Below are 19,076 nucleotides of genomic sequence, written 5' to 3' on the forward strand. Positions count from 1 at the left end.
TACTTTTATCTGCACTAGATGTAAAGCCTCAAACAAGTTGTCTTGGGAATAATAATGTTGCAATACAGATTATAATTTGATACAATGCACTTGGTGCTGTTTTATTTCATGTGACCCACTGCATTTTTCGTCGGTTCTAATGCTTGCCGGTTGTGAATTGTAGTTATTTCTAGCATGCTGACATTTATCTACACTACTTCAGAGGTGAAATGCAGGGAACATGCCGAAGCAAGGCACCCCGAAGCTGATGTCTATGATTGTTTTCCTCATATGAACAAATGATGATTTCCAATTAAATATGTTTACAATATCTGTCTTGTTCACTTTTAGTTCATTTATTGGTGCTAGTTTTGTAATGTTCTGAACTTAAGTTGTCTCTTTGGCGAGACATTCTGTTATGAACTTTTAGCTTCTAAATCAAAGCTTCACTTATTGGTGCCAAATAATATTGTGTTGTTTGGCTATCTCAACCCCCCACACCCTCCCACATGAGATTGGTACCAGTTAATATATGATAGATGGTAGTGAACATTGAGGTATAAATGGACATTCAAGACAAAGTAGCGCCATGTCTTTATTAGCTAAATAAACTATGGAAGTATTATTTAATGACATATTTCGCTGGTATTATTCTAAGCAACACGTATGAAACATATATCCAAACCATTAATATATTACAATGTGTTGCAAGATAAACCATCGTTAGAAACATATATCCAAACCATTAATATATTACAACGATATGCAAAATATTAGAAATATGTTTAATGCTCGAATGATGTTGACAAAATTAAGCATTGAACATTGAAGTCTACTACTACAAAGAAGTTGTTATGGTACGAACAAAGCATATAGCAATTACAAATTGACATCATTCTTTCATGTCTGTGCCTTCCCCTTCCCATCGCATTCTACAATTCCTTTTCCTTTGCGAAATGTTACATCGACGTCTCGTTTCTCAATAATTCGAGCTAGGCTATCAAAGAGTCTTGGCAAGTCTTCATATTCCTCGTTCGGCTAATGGTTCACCTCTTCATTAACGGTACTCGACTCTCCACTAAAATCTTCATTTCTCACCCAATCGAAATATCCACAGTCATTACTACATGTGAAGAACAACCGCCCTTTGTTTTCAGTACTCCGTTCTACCTCAAAGCATTTGTGAAATTTGCGTTTACATGAAGGGCATCCATGTAACATTGTCCAAAGTAATGAATGTTACTTCTATAGCTGTGACAAACTCTGAAATTCATTCCTCTCATTCTACTCAACAATTGTTCAAGAAACAAATAAACCCACATGTCTCACATTGGAACTTATGAGCAGTAGTACATTGCAAACAAAGCACCAACTTAATATTGTATTTCACTAACATTCATTTACTACCCTCTTGCAAATACAAATTCCATAAAATCAGGATAATTTCTTCTACTATTACTCAGCTTCGAAATTGGCCACAAATTCAACAAGCTTTCCACAATATAAACAGAGAGCGAAAATGATAGATTTCAAATTCAGCAAACTTTCCACAGAAAATTGTTGAAACGAAATTAAGAAAAAAGATGATTTCACAAGTTTTCATGTACGAGCTACCCTATTTACAAGCAACAAGCAAAATGCCATTTCAATAACATGCTAATAATCTGAAGAACAATAAAAATTGAGCAAGCCGTGCCATTATTTAATTAGGAATCGAAAAGTTTTTTTGCCACAAAATTTGTGAAAATTCATCAATTTATGAACAAACTTACAAATTTACGACGAACACAATTTCAAAACCTTCAACCTCATCAAGTAAGGCTCCATAATGTTCATACTTCAAATATATGTCAAAATAAAGAGGAAAAAACACCCAAATCAATCAAAGAAGTCTAAGACAGCTTAAAGAGAAATTAGTGTAAAACAATACATATCAAAATACCTTTGCTCAGCTTAGACACGTAGACATCGGCATTGTCTTCGAATTCTATTTTCACCTTCGGTTTCGATAGCTTGCCTCACACTACATTAGAAGGATGTTTTGGAATAGATGAACCCGTGCTTGTTTTTCCTTTTTCAACCCAGAAATTCGACGATGAAGAGCGATGGGAAGAGTAACGGATTTCTCTTGCTTTCTGGTTTGAAGGGAAAAAGGAAATGATTTCGGTAGGAAATTATACGGGTTCATTTTATGGGTGAAGACGACCGGTCCGATTTTTGGCTGAAAATTGAAGGAAATAAAAAAAAAAAGTATTATATGTGCCAGGTCAGCCAATTTGAATTCATGTCAGTCTTCTGTCCAATGATCCAATTCAAAATGTCCATTCTTTCCCAGCTCAGTCACTACACAAATAATAATCAAATCTCCCCAGGATCTCCCTCTCCCCACCATTAAAATCCTTCGAGAACATTTCCAAATTATATGCAAAGGAAAAAAATAAATAAATCAACTATCATTCTAAATCACAATTTTAGCCCCTTTTTCATTCTCATTTTTATAAGAATGAGAATGAAGAATATCGCCATTACAGGATCACACAAGAGAGAAAGTTAAATATGATAGTTTGATGCAATTAATAATGATCATATTTTTTATTTTTTGACAAAGAATGAAAAACAAATGGGGACTTAAAATATAATATAATATCCATAGAATGCTATTATTATTCATAATCGTGTAGCCCTAATTTTATCGGCTCCGCCATTCATCGCCGCCTTACGTTCGTGCTCATATCCCTCCCGTTCGAGCCCCAAAACCCAGAAACTTTGTCATGACCAACATGCATATTGGTATATGTATGGTTGTGTATCTTTGGTACCAGGTTTAGATTATAATAAAATTTCATTGATTCGTTGGTTCAAGATCCAAGTTTTATTGATTCCATAAGGTATTTGGTGCGTTAAATAACATTATTCATATGGGTATTTTTCTTTTTATATGGATTTATTGGAATTTGGTGTAATTAGTGGCTGATTATGCATTTTCTGGATTTTTTTAATGCAGGTTTTATTTGGAATTGGCGAGTTTTTGACAGATCAAACGTGCTTCAAAAATTCAAAACCTGGTAAATTCATTGAAGAAATTGTTCTGAATATCTTTGCAAGAGATGTGGTTTTTACCCAAAACCGAATCAATTCAGATCCGGGAGGTTTGGGCTTGTTGGGAATCAACTTATACATGTACAACGAAAAATTAAAATTATTTCGATTCCCACCGAGAATCCCTTTGTCTTTAGATAGAAATCGTGATAAAAATTGTATCTTTGAAGAATTCTGCAAACCTTTTGCTTTTCTTTTCGTTCCAGCAATCTTGATTCGCCAACAACAGCTGTCCAATTGTCCCGTCTCCAACGATGATCTACATAGAGAACAAGATTACAGCTACCAGGATTTTTCTCTTGTGCCAACAAGAATAATGAAAACCATATGGACCTCAAACCCTAGCCATGTATTTATATAAATCCAAACGGGCTCGGCTCGGTCCGATCCAATATTTAATTAATCCATTTAATTAAACTCGGTCCGTGAATTAATTAATCCAATTAATTAATTCGAGAATATAAATAACAAATCCAATTAATTAATTTATCTAACGATTGTTAAATTAACCAATTGGCAATTTGCAATCTTCTAATTCTCTTTTAAGTGCGACCCATTAGGTTCCGACCACGATGCCTAACAACGTGAAATATTATTTTGATCTAATCAAAATTGATAAATTAAAACACCCTTTTGATTTATTGTCAATTCATACTCACCATCACTGATTGACATTTAGCAATGTATCAGTGCAATACATGTGACGGGAAATGTCATGTGGTATGACAAAACTAAATTCGTTCGTTTACCGTAAAACTATGATCCCTTCATCAATATGATCCGATCAATTATGAGATATGGAATTGTGTCAATCCCGAATTTCGATCATATCTTTCACTCCACTATTAAGTCAATATAAGTCGAAAACTCCTTTTCGACTTATGAGTACACATTGACCAAGGATTTCGTTATCGACTTAATTGAATGAAACGCAGATCATAATCTCCTACTATCTAAGAGTGACGAATCCTTTATTGGTGAATCACAACCTTCATACGATTCTTGACGTACCCGAACGATGTCGTATTAGCAGTCCTTTGCAGAGCAACATCCAACACTGCCAAAGTATGACTGTCCTCATATAAGGTACCATGATGACCTCAAATCTAAGGACCAATTCTACTACCGAACATTAGAGATTAACCACTAACACTCAGATAGTTATCCATGTGGAATCTCTCGACGGGTCTCTAATGTTTTGCTCTATAACAAAACATCCACGTGTCATTTAAGTGTCACCACACTTTAGCTTGTGATATCAGCTTCTTACTTCACGAGTAAGAAATGCTACACGTGATGGTCTATCCGTAATAACGATATCCGTATCTCGTTATTACTTACGACCATGGACGATTTAAGATTCAATCAGATGTAATTTATATCTCACAATCACAACTTCTTATGATTAACAAATTATGAAAATTTGAATCTACAAACTCTATTATTTATTTAATTATCTATTAATTAAATAATAGATTTGCCATTAAATTGCATTAATTATATATACAAGTATTTATGTCCAAAGTTGATTGGACTTAGGGCAAATACTTACAAACTCCCACTTGCACTTGATCCAATCACTTATGTATCCAATATCATAAGTCTACATGACGATCGTATTTATACTACGACAACTCTTTGTCAGTGGATCCGCAATATTGTTAAATGTGGGAATTTGTTCTTCTCTTTACGTCATTTCTATGTATTCTCTCTCTGATAAGATTATACAGCCTTAATACATGTTTGGATCATTGATGAGACCTTAGTTCCTTTGCTTTCTCAATGACTCTATTGTTATCACAATATAATGGCATGTGATCAACAATATTAGGAACTACTCCAAGTTCATTTATGAATATCATGATCCAGATTGCAACTCTTTGCTACTTCTGAAATAATCATGTATTAGGTTTCTACTTTGAATCAATGGTTGCTTCACATTCGGAACATTTCCAATACACTGTTTAAGAGTAAACCAATTTCTCAATATAAAATCTTCTCAATATTTTATATAGATTGGGACGAGTTAAGCAACTTTCTAGATTTATCTCTATAGATCAAGTTGTTTCTCCCATATCGTTCAAGAATAAATCATTTAACAACCATTATTTTAATAATTGAAACTTAGGGATGTCATTTTCTATGATATTAGGAATACGACAATGCTCCCACTATCTTCTTGTAAACACACAGTTCGTCTTCAAATTTGATAAAATCAAACACTTTGACTTTTCCATCAAATCGAAGATTTCGACTCCATAGAGACTTATCATAACCTTTAGTTACGATATGCAACTGTTGCAAATAAAACCCCGAATGGACTTCAGCAAGGCCACAGGAGAAAGGTTTTACCAAGGTCAATACTTAACATTTGCTATTTTACCAAGGTCAACACTTAACATATGCTTCTAGCCTTGCTTTGTATATATGGATATTCACATTCACATCGACCTTTCCCTTGTAAACTATTTACAAAACCTTATGGGTTTTATTCCATTAGGAGGCTCGACCAAGGTCCAACCTTGTTCACATATGCCGAGTTCATCTCGAGTATCATGGCCTCTTGTTGTCTCTTTTAAGTCAACACTTGACTTTATTTTGTTGCAACTTGTAGATTCATTATTCTGGATCACCAATACCTGATTAATGATCATGGATTCGAACCTTCTTGAAGGTCGAATGATTCTACTAGATTTACATAGAGCTGTCATGTCCTCAGGAGTCTTTACTTCTTGATCCAAAGTATGTCCCATATCAGATATGGGATCAAACTCGGATTTATCTACTTGGTTAACTATATTTGTGGACTCTTGAACTCTTTCAAATTCTATTTTACTCCCACTGTCCTCTTCTAGAGTAAATATTTTCTCTAAGAAGACTATGTCGTGAGAAGAAGACTTTCTTCATGATAATAGAATTTATATTCAAATGTCTCCTTTGAATATCCCACAAATATATATTTATCGGATTTAGTCTCAAATTTATCCGATTTAAGGCGCTTCAAATAAGCGTCATGGCCTCAAGCTTTCATATAAGATAAATTGGGACTATTGCCTTTCCATAACTCGTATGGAGTTCTGTTAACCAATTTAGATGAGACATGGTTTATTGTGTTGCACACTGCAATCAATGCATGACCTCAAAACAATTTTGGGAGATTTACATGGCTTGTTATTAATCACATTATATCTAATAATTAACGATTTCTCTTTTTAAATACACCACCTTGCTCCAGTGTATATGAAGGAGTCCACTGCAAGAGAATCTCATTCTCTCTTAGATAATCTAAATTTTATCTTTAAGATACTCTTATTTGATCGAATCTTAATGTGAGGGTATCTTTACCTATTTGTTTCTCTAATTCTAGTGTGAATCCCTTGAACTTTTCAAGAGTTACATGTTTGAGTTTTCATCAAGTATACATGATCATTGATGAAATAAGAGAACATTACCTGACATTAATTGACACGTGTCCATATGCATCACTATGCATTAGACCAGTAATTATGTTGACCTTTCTTCTTTTCAAGTAAAAGAAGATTTGGTCATTATGCCAGACACACATAATTTGTACTTGTCAAAATCAATTAATCCCGAGTATACATTTTTATGCTACCTTGGAATTGCATTAATCTAAATGACAAAGTCTGTCATGCCAGTTTTTGGTAATAATTAAAACATAGCATTTATGTCTTTTAATTTCTATACTCATTATAGAATCCTTAGTATTAAAGAATATAAACATCATTTTGTAATTTACCATAGCCATTAGGATCTTTATCAAGATAAACAAGAACAACGTTGTCCTTAACATTAAAATAGTTCATGTCCGAACATGAAATTCATTTTAATGTTCCAGCTATGGTGGGTATAAAGCGACATTTCTCTAATTCCAATACTAAACCAAAAGGCAATAGCAAGAAGTATATTTCTACAGGCAATGCAGCAACCTTTGCTCATCTCCAACGTGTAGCTCAACTTCTCCCTTTCGCAGTGGTCTACTTCTATTCAGTTTCTTCATATTTGCATAAATATGAGATTTGCACCTGGTATTAAATACTTAAGAAACTTGTGAAGTAGACGTAAGCCACGCAATATTCCAATGACCTTTCATTCTACAATGAAAACAAGGGTCATTAGATTTGATATTTGTCCTTCGCTTAGACTGTCTTAACCATATTGGATGCTTTCACAAAGTCCCTTTAGACTTCCTCTTAATATCTTTAGAGGAATCAATGGCTTGCCCACTACTAACTTTGATGTTGGGTTTAACAGTCTTAAGCATGTTAAGCAACTCAATAATTGTGCATTCGAGCTTATTCATGTTAAATTCATAATTAGTTGTGAATAGCTTTAGCTGATAGAGATTACAGAACCAAGTCACTACTTAGTTCATGTTTATGATTGAACTCAACTGAGACATTTCTCAACGTCAATCATCTTCAGTGTCTAAGCATCGATTGAAGATTATTCTGTCATTTTGCACCGGTATAGTTGTTTGGAAGTCTCATATCCTTCCACACATGATTATTATTATACAATTTTTTGTAATGAAGAAATATTTGTTAACATCTATACTCTCAAGTTGCTTTTGTAATTCAGTGACATAGTTGCAAATATCACATACGTTGCAGTACTATTGTCATCACTGCGTTTATTTTGGTAGCCACCTCTTCTTTAATCGAGTCATCAGCAGGTGTCTCTGGAAAGGGCTACTCAAGGACGTGACCAATTTTCTCATGCATGAGAACAATTCTCAAATTGTTGTGTCAATTAAGAAAATCTAGTTTGGTTGTTAACATCTAGTATGTCATTCAAATACATATGGTTACTCATGATTCAATAAGTATAAATGATGGAAAAAGAAAGAATAATATATAAACTACATCAATTAATTTAACATAGATTTTTATTAAATTAATTATGCTCCCACTGTTTAATTAAAATTTATGACCCTCTTACATAAATTTATGGAGTCCAAACTTGATTCCCAGTGGGCTGGGATCCCATCTATTATATTAAGACATTGAGTGTACTCAACAAGCCTTAATATAACATTTGGGTAGATACTATTATCAATTGTATCTCCATACAACTTTCAGATCATTAAGCTGACAACTCTTTATTTTCACACATCTTATGTGTTAGCTTAATATGCCTCTAAAATTTATCTCTTTGAGTGTACTCAACAAAAAATAAATTTTAGTTAAGTCAAACCCGTCATTCAGAAATATCAAATATTTTATAGTGTCAAACATATCCCTAATGGACCAGCCTTGAGTGTACTCAACAAGTTGAGACGATTTGGGACTCTAGTTTTCACTATAATGATGGAAGGCGATTATAAATGTGACTTAATATTTTATGAAGGGATTTAGCATTCAAAAGTCTCATCAACAACGATACAATTGGTCTCCATGGTCTCCATCTTTTCTTATTTCTTCAATTAGTCCAATTGCAACATGTATCCTATACTAGTTGGCACGCAAGCCTAAAGGAAATTGGACTCGCAAACCCATAGCAACAATAATAATAACGGACTCACAGGTCCAAAATGATAACAATAATAACGGGCTCGTAGGTCCAGAACAATTAAGAGCTCGGAGGCCCATAAAACGACAAGAATAAAAATAAACCATTCAACACATCCATATGGTCGAGTCCATAATCATCTACTAATAGTGCATTTATCACATAAATATATTCTTATATAATATCTAATATTATATGCAAATTAATTTCAAGTTTCTAGCAATTAAGTCATCTAAACTCTTTTAGACAAATGGATCGGAACAATTAAATAATTAATTAATCATATTAATCGATTATTTAATTAGCGAGAATATTTAATTAAAATCAAATTTTAATTAAATAGCAAATTAGAGTCCAACTCTAATAACAATTATATGGCGGGATTATTTAATTAAAATCAAATTTTAATTAAAAATCAAATTAGAGTCAAACTCTAATTTCACAATTTAAGGCGGTGAAATTTAATTAAAATCAAATTTTAATTAAATAACAAAATTAGAGTCAAGCTCCAATAATTAAGGGCGAATTAATTTAATTAAAATCAAAATTTTAATTAAATACCAAATTAGAGTCCAACTCTAATTCCAAGAAGAAATTTAGGGCGAATTAATTTAATTAAAATCAAAATTTTAATTAAATACCAATTTAGAGTCCAACTCTAATTCCAAGAAGAAATTTAAGGCGAGACAATTTAATTAAAATCAAATTTTAATTAAATGTGAAATTAGAATCCAATTCTAATTACAAGAATATATTCGGGTGAATAATTAAGTAAAATCAAATTTTAATTAAGTATTAAATTAGAGTCAAACTCTAATTTAAATTGAATTAATATTTTAATCTAGGATAACACTCTTAAATAAATTAAAAATTCAATCGGGTCAAAGTTTAATCTTTAAGTCAAAATCCAATTTCAACGAAAATATAAATTGTCGTCAATTTTAAATAAAATTTTAATTTCGGTCAAAATCAAAATTATGGGTCGAACCCAATTAAAATTAATTTTAAAAACATTTCAAAATTCAAATTCAAAACCATTTTGAAAACTTGCAAATTGACCCAAGTTTGAAATTAACAGGTGGTCCTTCAATTAACTTAATAGCAAGATAGGTCCTCTAATTAAAATTGCAAAGTTACCCTTCTCGTTTAATTGCAAGTAGCCCCTTTACATTTCATAAATTGCAAAGAGGTCCCTTTTTAAAATTTGCAAACTGACCCCTTGGAAAATAATTGCAGACAGGGGCCCACAATTACTTTAATTGCAGAGGAACCCTCGCCTCCAAACACTGCAACCCGAACGTTTAACCCTAGAAAATTCAACCAATTTTTTTTTAATTACTCTTGGCGTCGCCACCCTAATAACCCGGTAAGGCGGCGGGCCGTTGCCGGTCACCCCAGCAGTGGCAAACGCCGCTGGCCGCTGCTGCTTTTGGCTCTTAGCAGCAACATCTGCCGCCAACAGCTATGCCAACACCGGCAGCAACTGTTGCTGCCAGCATCCCACCCCTCATCATTTTTTTTGTTATACCTTATTAATTCTCCAATCCAAAAATAATTTCTATTCAACATCTAATTCCGAATATGAAAAATTATTTATTTCTTTAATCGCTAAAACAAGAAAAACAATTAACATTTAATTGTTCCAACATGCAAAATAATTTCTAACAAACACAAAGTAGACTTTAATACTATGGTTGAGAATCTACTTATATATGCACAGCGAAAAATTAAAATTATTTCGATTCCCACTGAGGATCCCTTTGTGTTTAGATAGAAATCATGATAAAGATTGTACCTTTGAAGAATTCTGCAAACCTTTTGCTTTTCTTTTCATTCCAGCAATCTTGATTCGTCAATCACAGCTGTCCAATTGTCCAGCCTCCAACGGTGATCCACACAGAGAACAAGATTGCAGCTACCAAGATTTTCCTCTTGTGCCAGCAAGAATAATGAAAACCATATGGACCTCAAACCCTAGCCATATATTTATATAAATCCAAACGGGTTCGGTCCGTTCCAGTTCAATATTTAATTAATCCCGGTCCGTGAATTAATTAATCCAATTAATTAATTCGGGAATATAAATAACAAATCCAATTAATTAATTTATCCAACAATTGTTAAATTAACCAATTGACAATTTATAATCTTCTAATTATCTTTTGAGTGCGACCCATTAGGTTCCCGACCACGATGCCTAACGACATGAAATATTATTTTGATCTAATCAAAATTGATAAATTAAAACACCATTTTGATTTATCGTCAATTTACACTCGTCGTCCCTGATTGACATCTAGCAATGTGTCAGGACAATACATATGACGGGAAATGTTACGTGGTATGACAAAACTAAATTCGTCCGTTTACCGTGAAACTATAATCCCTTCGTCAATATGATCCGATCAATTACGAGATATGAAATTGTGTCAATCCCGAATTTCGATCATATCTTTCACTCCACTAGTAAGTCAATATGAGTCGAAAACTCCTTTTCGACTTATGAGTACATCTTGACCAAGGATTTCGTTATCGACTTAATTGAATGAAACGCAGATCATAATCTCCTACTATCTAAGAGTGACGAATCCTTTATTGGTGAATCACAACCTTCATACGATTCTTGACGTACCCGAACGATGTCATATTAGCTGCCCTTTGCAGAGCAACATCCAATACCGCCAAAGTATGACTGTCCTCATATAAGGTACCATGACAACCTCAAGTCTAAGGACCAATTCTACTACCGAACGTTAGAGATTAACCACTGACACTCAGATAGTTATCCATGTGGAATCTCTCTGCAGGTCTCCAATGTTTTGTTCTATAACAAAACATCAACGTGTCATTTAAGTGTCACCACACTTTAGCTTGTGAGATCAGCTACTTACTTCACACGTAAGAAATGCCACACGTGATGGTCTATCCGTAATAACGATATCCGTATCTCGTTATTACTTACGACCACGATCAATTTAAGATTCAATTAGATGTAATTTATATCTCACAATCACAACTCCTTGTAATTAACAAATTACGAAGATTTGAATCTACTGAATTTTTTATTTATTTAATTGTCTATTAATTAAATAATAGATCTGCCATTGAATTGCATTAATCATATATACAAGTATTTATGTCTAAAGTTGATTGGACATAGGGCAATACTTACAGGGCTGATAATATGGAACAAGAATTTGCCCTAATTCGTGAAATTGTCGATGATTACCCATATATTGCCATGGATACTGATTTCCCGGGTATTGTAACCTAGCCACCGGGCAATTTCAACAATTTGAGTGATTATCATTACCAAACTTTGAACACCAACGTAGACTTATTAAAGCTAATTCAATTAGGGCTTACATTTTCGGATGAAAGTGGGAATTTGCCCACTTGTGGTACGTGCTGTGATTATGTTGTTCAAAACCAACAACAATGAAAAAAAAGGGTCCATGCGACCGCATGGAATATAGCCATGCGGTCGCATGGTCTTAGGTCGAGACCATTTGGTCTCAGCATGGGTGAACCATCCGACCGCATGGGTTTGTACCAAGCGGTCGCATGGTACATATTTTTGGCCATTTTTGGTCGTTGTAAATTTAAACTTGGTGACTTTTCACTTGATTTTTTGGCACAATTTTGTACTTCTGGTTGATGGCTATATATTGGAGAGCCATGTTTGAGGGAAACAAGTAAGAAAAACATCTTGCAATCCATACTTTGTTCCAAGAAAAATCAAATCCCGACTTATATTCATATTCTCGTGTTCTTCAAGTTTTGGAGAATTTCATCTTGTGATTTGGTGAAATTCTTTACAAGGCTTGTCATAATCTTTCAAACCATTTGTCGGAATACCTTTTAGCATCTCGAATACATCGGAGAATGGGCAAATAACATTTGAGGACAGCGATTCCGCGTTTGAGCCTTCACATTTGTTGATATAAATTTTATTTTGATCCATCTTGTTGCCATATTCTCTTGTGATTTTCTCTTTTGTTTCTTCTCCATCTCTCAATTATCTCCAACAATCTCAAACGTTATTTTTCTTGCAATGGAGAACAAGACTACAATGACAACCATCAAACTTATGAATCAAGACTTGGTGTGATTGGATCGGTTCGATGGTACAAACTTCACGCGGTGGCAAGACAAGTTGAAATTTCTATTTACTGCATTGAAGATCTTCAATACTTTGGATCCAGAATTGGCTTCACTACCGGAACCAACAAATGGAGAGACCGAGGCAGTTAATGCTGAAAGATAGAAACGACAAGAAGATGAATTGATATGCCGCGGTCACATACTAAATGCTTTGTCGGATCATACGTTTATATGACTTATACTCAAACACAACTTCTGTAAAGAAAATCTGGGAAGCATTGGAGAGTAAGTACAAAACATAAGAGGAAGGTACCAAGAGGTTTCTAATTTCTAAATACTTCGACTTTAAATTTCTTGATAATATCCCTTTTCTTCCCCAAGTACACGAATTACAAATCATTGTCAACAAACTAAAAGCGGTAAAGATTGAAATCCCGGAGACCTTTCAAGTGGGAGCTATAATTGCTAAACTTCCAGGGGCTTGAAAAGGATACCGGAAAAAGATTATGCATAGTTTCGAAGATTATTTCTTGGAACAATTGCAAAAGTATTTTCGGATTGAGGAAGAATCCAAATTGCGTGATAAGAGTGAAAACTCCTTTGAGGGAACTTCCAAAGCTAATTCTGTTGAAAAATCTGAACCGCCAACAAAATCCAATAAGAGGAAGCCTTCAATGAACTTTAACAAGTCCAAGAAGAAGACCAAAGGAGGGTATTTTGTGGGTGAAAAATCTGGACATTATTCAAAAAATTGTAGACATCGAAAACAAAACAACTTCGAGGGCAAAGTGAACTCCATCCAAGAAGATAAAATCGTAGCCACCGTAAGTGAAATAAATGCAATCAAGGGAAAGGTTCCTGGATGGTGGTATGATACTTGTGCTACTGTACATGTATCATACGACAAAACTGTATTTAAAACATATCATGAGGTGGATGGAGACCAAGAGATTCAAATGGGCAATGAAGTTCAATCCAAGGTTATTGGAAAGGGAAATGTTGATATCATCTTCACTTTTGAGAAAATCGTTACCCTTACCAATGTACTACATGTTCTAGATATGAATAGGAACTTAGTAAGTGGTAATATCTTAGGAAAATTGGGTATCAAATTTGTGTATGAATCCGGTAAACTTGTACTCTCCCTTAATGAAAATTTTGTTGGAAAAGGCTATTTTAGTGAAGGAATGGTCAAACTTTGTACCGTTGACAAAGAAATGAATAAAACTAATTTCACTTATGTTGTTGATCTATTTTCATTATGGCATGCTAGATTAGGACATGTTGGTAAAAGTACTATGAAATGTATCAAAAAATATGATTTGATTTCATATGATGGAAATAATGAACATAAATGCAAAACGTGTGTAGAATCAAAAATGACTAAAAAGCCATATCAAAGTGTGAAAAGGACCTCTAATATCTTGGAATTAATTCATACAGATATATGTGAATTAAATGGCATGTTAACTAGAGGTGAAAATAGATACTTCATTACTTTTATTGATATTTTTTTAGATATACATATGTGTACTTGATGAAACATAAATATGAAGCTTTTGACATATTTAAGGTGTATAAAAATGAAGTTGAAAATCATCTAGGAAAGAAAATAAAGACCCTAGGAAATGATAGAGGTTGTAAACACTTTTCTAGTGAATTTAATTTATATTGTGAACAACATGACATAATTCACCAATGTTCTGCACCTAGAACACCCGAACAAAATGAATAGAACCTTAGTAGAAATGATTAATGCCATGCTTATATATGCTAAATTGCCATTTAATTTATGGGGTGAAGCTTTATTAAGTGCATATAGGATACTTAATAGGATTCTTTCTAAACATACAAAGGTTTCTCCTTATGAATTGTGAAAAGGAAGAAAACCAAACATTGGATACTTCAAAGTGTAGGGATGTCTTGCTTATTGCAAGAACACAAATCCTAATAGGACCAAATTGGATCCAAGAGGTATTAAATGTACCTTCGTTGGATATGCTAACCATAACAAATCTTATAGATTGTTAAACTTGGAGACCAATGTGATTATCAAATCAAGCGATGTAGAGTTCTTTGAAGATTCATTATCTTCGAATAATGAATCGGGGAAAAATCATTAAAGCATCTCTAGCTTAAGTGGAACACGTGATGAAATATCTTCTAAAGATATTGATGAGTCTAGTGAACCACGAAGAAGCAAAAGAACTCGAGTTGAGAAGTCTTTGGGACCGGATGAAATTGATTCTCAACTTATCTCCTTTTACTTAGTAGTAGGAAATGAGTTGAATGTTGTTAGAACAATTCATTTTGTTCTACAAGTGAAAATCGACCCTAAAACCTATAAAGAAGCTATGGCTTCTCGTGATAGTATTTTTTGGAAAGATGCAATTAAAGATGAAATGAATTTGATAATGTCTAATAAAACTTGGGAACTTGTTGATTTGCCACCAGGATCCAAACCTATTGGATGTAAATGGGTATTTAGAAGAAACTATAATGTTGATGGTTCTCTAAATACTTTCAAAGCTAGATTAATAGCCAAAGAATATCGACAAAAGGAAGAAATTAACTATTTTGACACTTATGCACCGGTAGCTAGAATAACATTGATTAGGATATTTTTTGCATTGACTTCAATATATAACTTGCATATTCATCAAATGGATGTCAAGACGATATTTTTAAATGGGGATCTCGACGAGGAGGTCTATATGGAGCAACCCGAAGGGTTCGTTCTACCTGGAAATGAATGTAAGGTATGCAAGTTAGTAAAATCATTATATGGTTTGAAGCAGACACCTAAGAAATGGCATGAGAAGTTTGAATTAACAATTATATCATTCGAATTTAAACATAATAGTGTAGATAAATGTTTATATACTAAAATATGTGATGATTACATAACATTTATATGCTTGTATGTTGACGATATGTTGATTATAAGTAATTACATGAACGGTATAAAAAAAACAAAGAAGTTTCTATCTTCCGCATTTAAGATGAAGGATCTTGGTCAAGTGGATACCATTTTAGGTATCAAAATTACAAAGACTAGTGAGGGTTATCACCTAAGTCAATCACATTCTATTGAGAATGTAATAAACAAGTTCAAACACTTGAACATAAAAGAATATGGTACCCCGGTTTATCCAAGTTCAAAACTTGTAAAGAATGATGCGATTGCTCAATTGGAATATGCTAGTGCAATCGGAAGTCTTATGTATGCAGTTCAATGCACAAGACCGGACATAGGCTATGCCATAAGTAAACTTAGCAGGCTTACTAGCAATCCAAATAATAATCATTGGAAGGCCATTGGAAGAGTTCTTGGATACTTAAAGAAAAACTAAGAACCTGGACATGCAATATACAAAATTCCTGGCAGTATTGGAAGGATTTACCGACGCTAGTTGGATATCTAGCGCGGGTGAGAGTAAATCCACTACAGGTTGGGTGTTCACTCTTGGAGGAGGTGCCGTTTCTTGGAAATTAAAGAAATAAACATGCATAACACACTCAATTATGGAATCAGAATTTGTAGCCTTATCGAATACCGGGAAAGAAGTTGAGTGGCTTAAGGATCTTTTTTATGAGATACCTTTGGGATCGAAGAATATTTCTTCAATACCTATCATGTGTGACAGTCAAGTCACATAAGCAAAAGCATACAACGAGGTATACAACAGAAAGTCTAGACACATGAGTCTTAGACATGAATATATAAGGAAATTAATCAAGGATGAAATAATTTCCTTAAATTATGTAAGGTCAACTTAGAATTTGGCGGATCCTTTGACTAAACTTCTTAATAGAGATTTAGTAGCATTTACTTCGAGTAGGATGAGATTGAAATTCCTTAACTAAAAAGGTTCACCAATGACAGCAATCCTACCTGTCATTACTCAAAAGGTAATTTACGTGTTCAAAAAGTAAAAAACAAGTCATTCGATATATGGATAGTTGCAGCATTATTAAAATCACAATAATCATATCCTAATTAAAATTATGCTGCTAGTGAAATAAGGGATGAGCTTTAAGCTCTTAATGAAGTTTATTGCTAAACCACAAGTACCTCTAAAAGTAACAAAAGTATTGGAAGAACTTCACCTAAACAATCTTCAAGGTGGTGCCGCCTTAATAGAGAGTTGGAGTTTCTTTCTTAAAAGATTGTTGAAAAAGATAAGCGCAAGGCCATAAAAGCGCTAAGTGAGTTATGAGGAATTTGAGAACACGTGGTATTCGTTTGTGTTCTTACCAATATTGTCATATGGAATAACTGGTTCAAAGCTACACGCTACCTTTGATTATGACTATACTTTGTTTGAATTACACTATGGTTAGATTCAAATCGAAATATATCTAATCTTTATGCATGAATATCGTATACTATGAATATTAGACTTGTTAATTTTGAACAAGTGGGAGATTGCTGTGATTATGTTGTTCAAAACCAACAACAATGAAAAAAAAGGGTCCATGCGACCGCATGGAACATAGCCATGTGATCGCATGGCCTTAGGCGGAGACCATTTGGTCTTGGCATGGGTGAACCATGCGACCGCATGGGTTTGTACCATGCGGTCGCATGGTACATATTTTTAACCGTTTTTGGTCGTTGCAAATTTAAATTTAGTGACTTTTCACTTGATTTTTTGGCATCATTTCGTACTTATGGTCAATGGCTACATATCGGAGAGCCATGTTTGAGGGAAACAAGTAAGAAAAACATTCTTGCAATCCATACTTGGTTCCAAGAAAAATCAAATCCCGACTTATATTCATATCCTCGTGTCTTCAAGTTTTGGAGAATTTCATTTTGTGCTTTGGTGAAATTCTTTACAAGGTTTGTTATAATCCTTTAAACCATTTACCGGAATACCTTTTAGCATCTCGAATACATCGGAGAAGGGGCAAATAACGTTTGAAGACAACGATCCCGCGTTCGAGAGTTCACATTTGTTGATATAAATTTTGTTTTGATCCATCTTGTTGCCATATTCTCTTGTGATTTTCTCTTTTGTTTCTTCTCCATCTCTCAATTATCTCCAACAGTACGGATAGGCATTGCATTTGGCAATTCAATTTTCAGGACTTCAATCCGAATGAGGATGCATTCGCCAATGATTCAATTCAGTTGTTGCGCCAAAGTGGCATTGATTTTGTGAAAAATAATGAGAAGGGTATCAATGGCAAGCGATTTGGAGAGCTTTTGATGTCATCTGGGATTGTCTTAAACGATAATGTTTATTGGGTAACGTTTCATAGTGGCTGTGACTTTGTATACTTGCTCAAGCTCTTGACTTGCCAGAGCTTGCCTGATACACAGCAGGGTTCTTTATGATGATCCATGTGTATTTTCCTGTGCTTTACGTTATCAAGCATTTGATGAAGTTCTGTAACAGTCTACATGGGGGGTTGAATAAGCTGGCCGAGTTGTTGGAGGTGGAGCGAGTTGGGGTTTGCCACCAGGCCGGTTTAGATAGTTTGCTTACATCTTTTACTTTCAGGAAGTTGAAGGAGAACTTTTTTAGTGGTTCGCTGGAGAAATATTCTGGTGTGCTTTACGGTTTAGGTGTTGAGAATGGACAGAACACAAATTGTGGATTATAAAATATTGTGAAATCATAGGGGTATTAAATGTATTACAGTCTTGTTTATTTAATAAAATATTTCTTGCTGTTTGTGTTTTGTTGTTCTGCTTCAAGATTTATTAGGTTCTCATAGTCTAAATTAACGTGGGAGGACTGCTCAGAAAACAAAGACTAAAATTGAAAATGGTGGGACAATCCTCTCCAATTTCTGCTGCTGCTACAACTATCCAAACTTTCCTCTCCACCTGCTTCCTAGCCAACAATAAAAGAAGAGAAGAAAATGTTGATTATAGCTTTCTTTCAAAACCACACTTTTTCACATCTGCATGTGAATCAAAGATGCATGAGCACTCACACCTATAAAAAAAAAAAAATCAACACGCCATAATGGAAACCCTGGGTGCATATCTTGACTTTTAATGCATTTTCTTTACTTGAATGTGAAGTTAGAGTACATATACAGAGAAAGAGAGACTCAACACAACTCATCTCTTGCGCTTGAGTCTTTAATTGCTTGAAGATGTAATCGATTACTTCCTTCAGAGTCGCCTTCCTATTTTCCTTGTAGTTCCACAGCTCGGGAACCACATACCAACAATTGGGGTTGTACTCATTCATTTCACCAAAGGCTGTAGTAACTGCATCATAAATTTCATCGCCCCATTCATCCTTGAGGTTTGTTACCAGTTCATCATCTTCGTTCAATATTTCCTACATAGATTAGTGCAGGAGACTTTTTAATGTATAAATTCCAAATGGATAGATTAG

The 19,076-nt window shown here is 34.1% G+C and overlaps 1 pseudogene; it reads left to right on the forward strand.

Annotated features, from left to right (window-relative positions):
- Positions 1–3,086: 3,086 nt before the first annotated feature.
- LOC111365677 lies at positions 3,087–18,327 on the forward strand (annotated as a pseudogene).
- Positions 18,328–19,076: the final 749 nt, after the last annotated feature.

Source organism: Olea europaea, chromosome 17 (genome assembly GCF_002742605.1).
Source record: "Olea europaea var. sylvestris chromosome 17, O_europaea_v1, whole genome shotgun sequence".
NCBI classification, from domain to species: Eukaryota; Viridiplantae; Streptophyta; class Magnoliopsida; order Lamiales; family Oleaceae; genus Olea; species Olea europaea.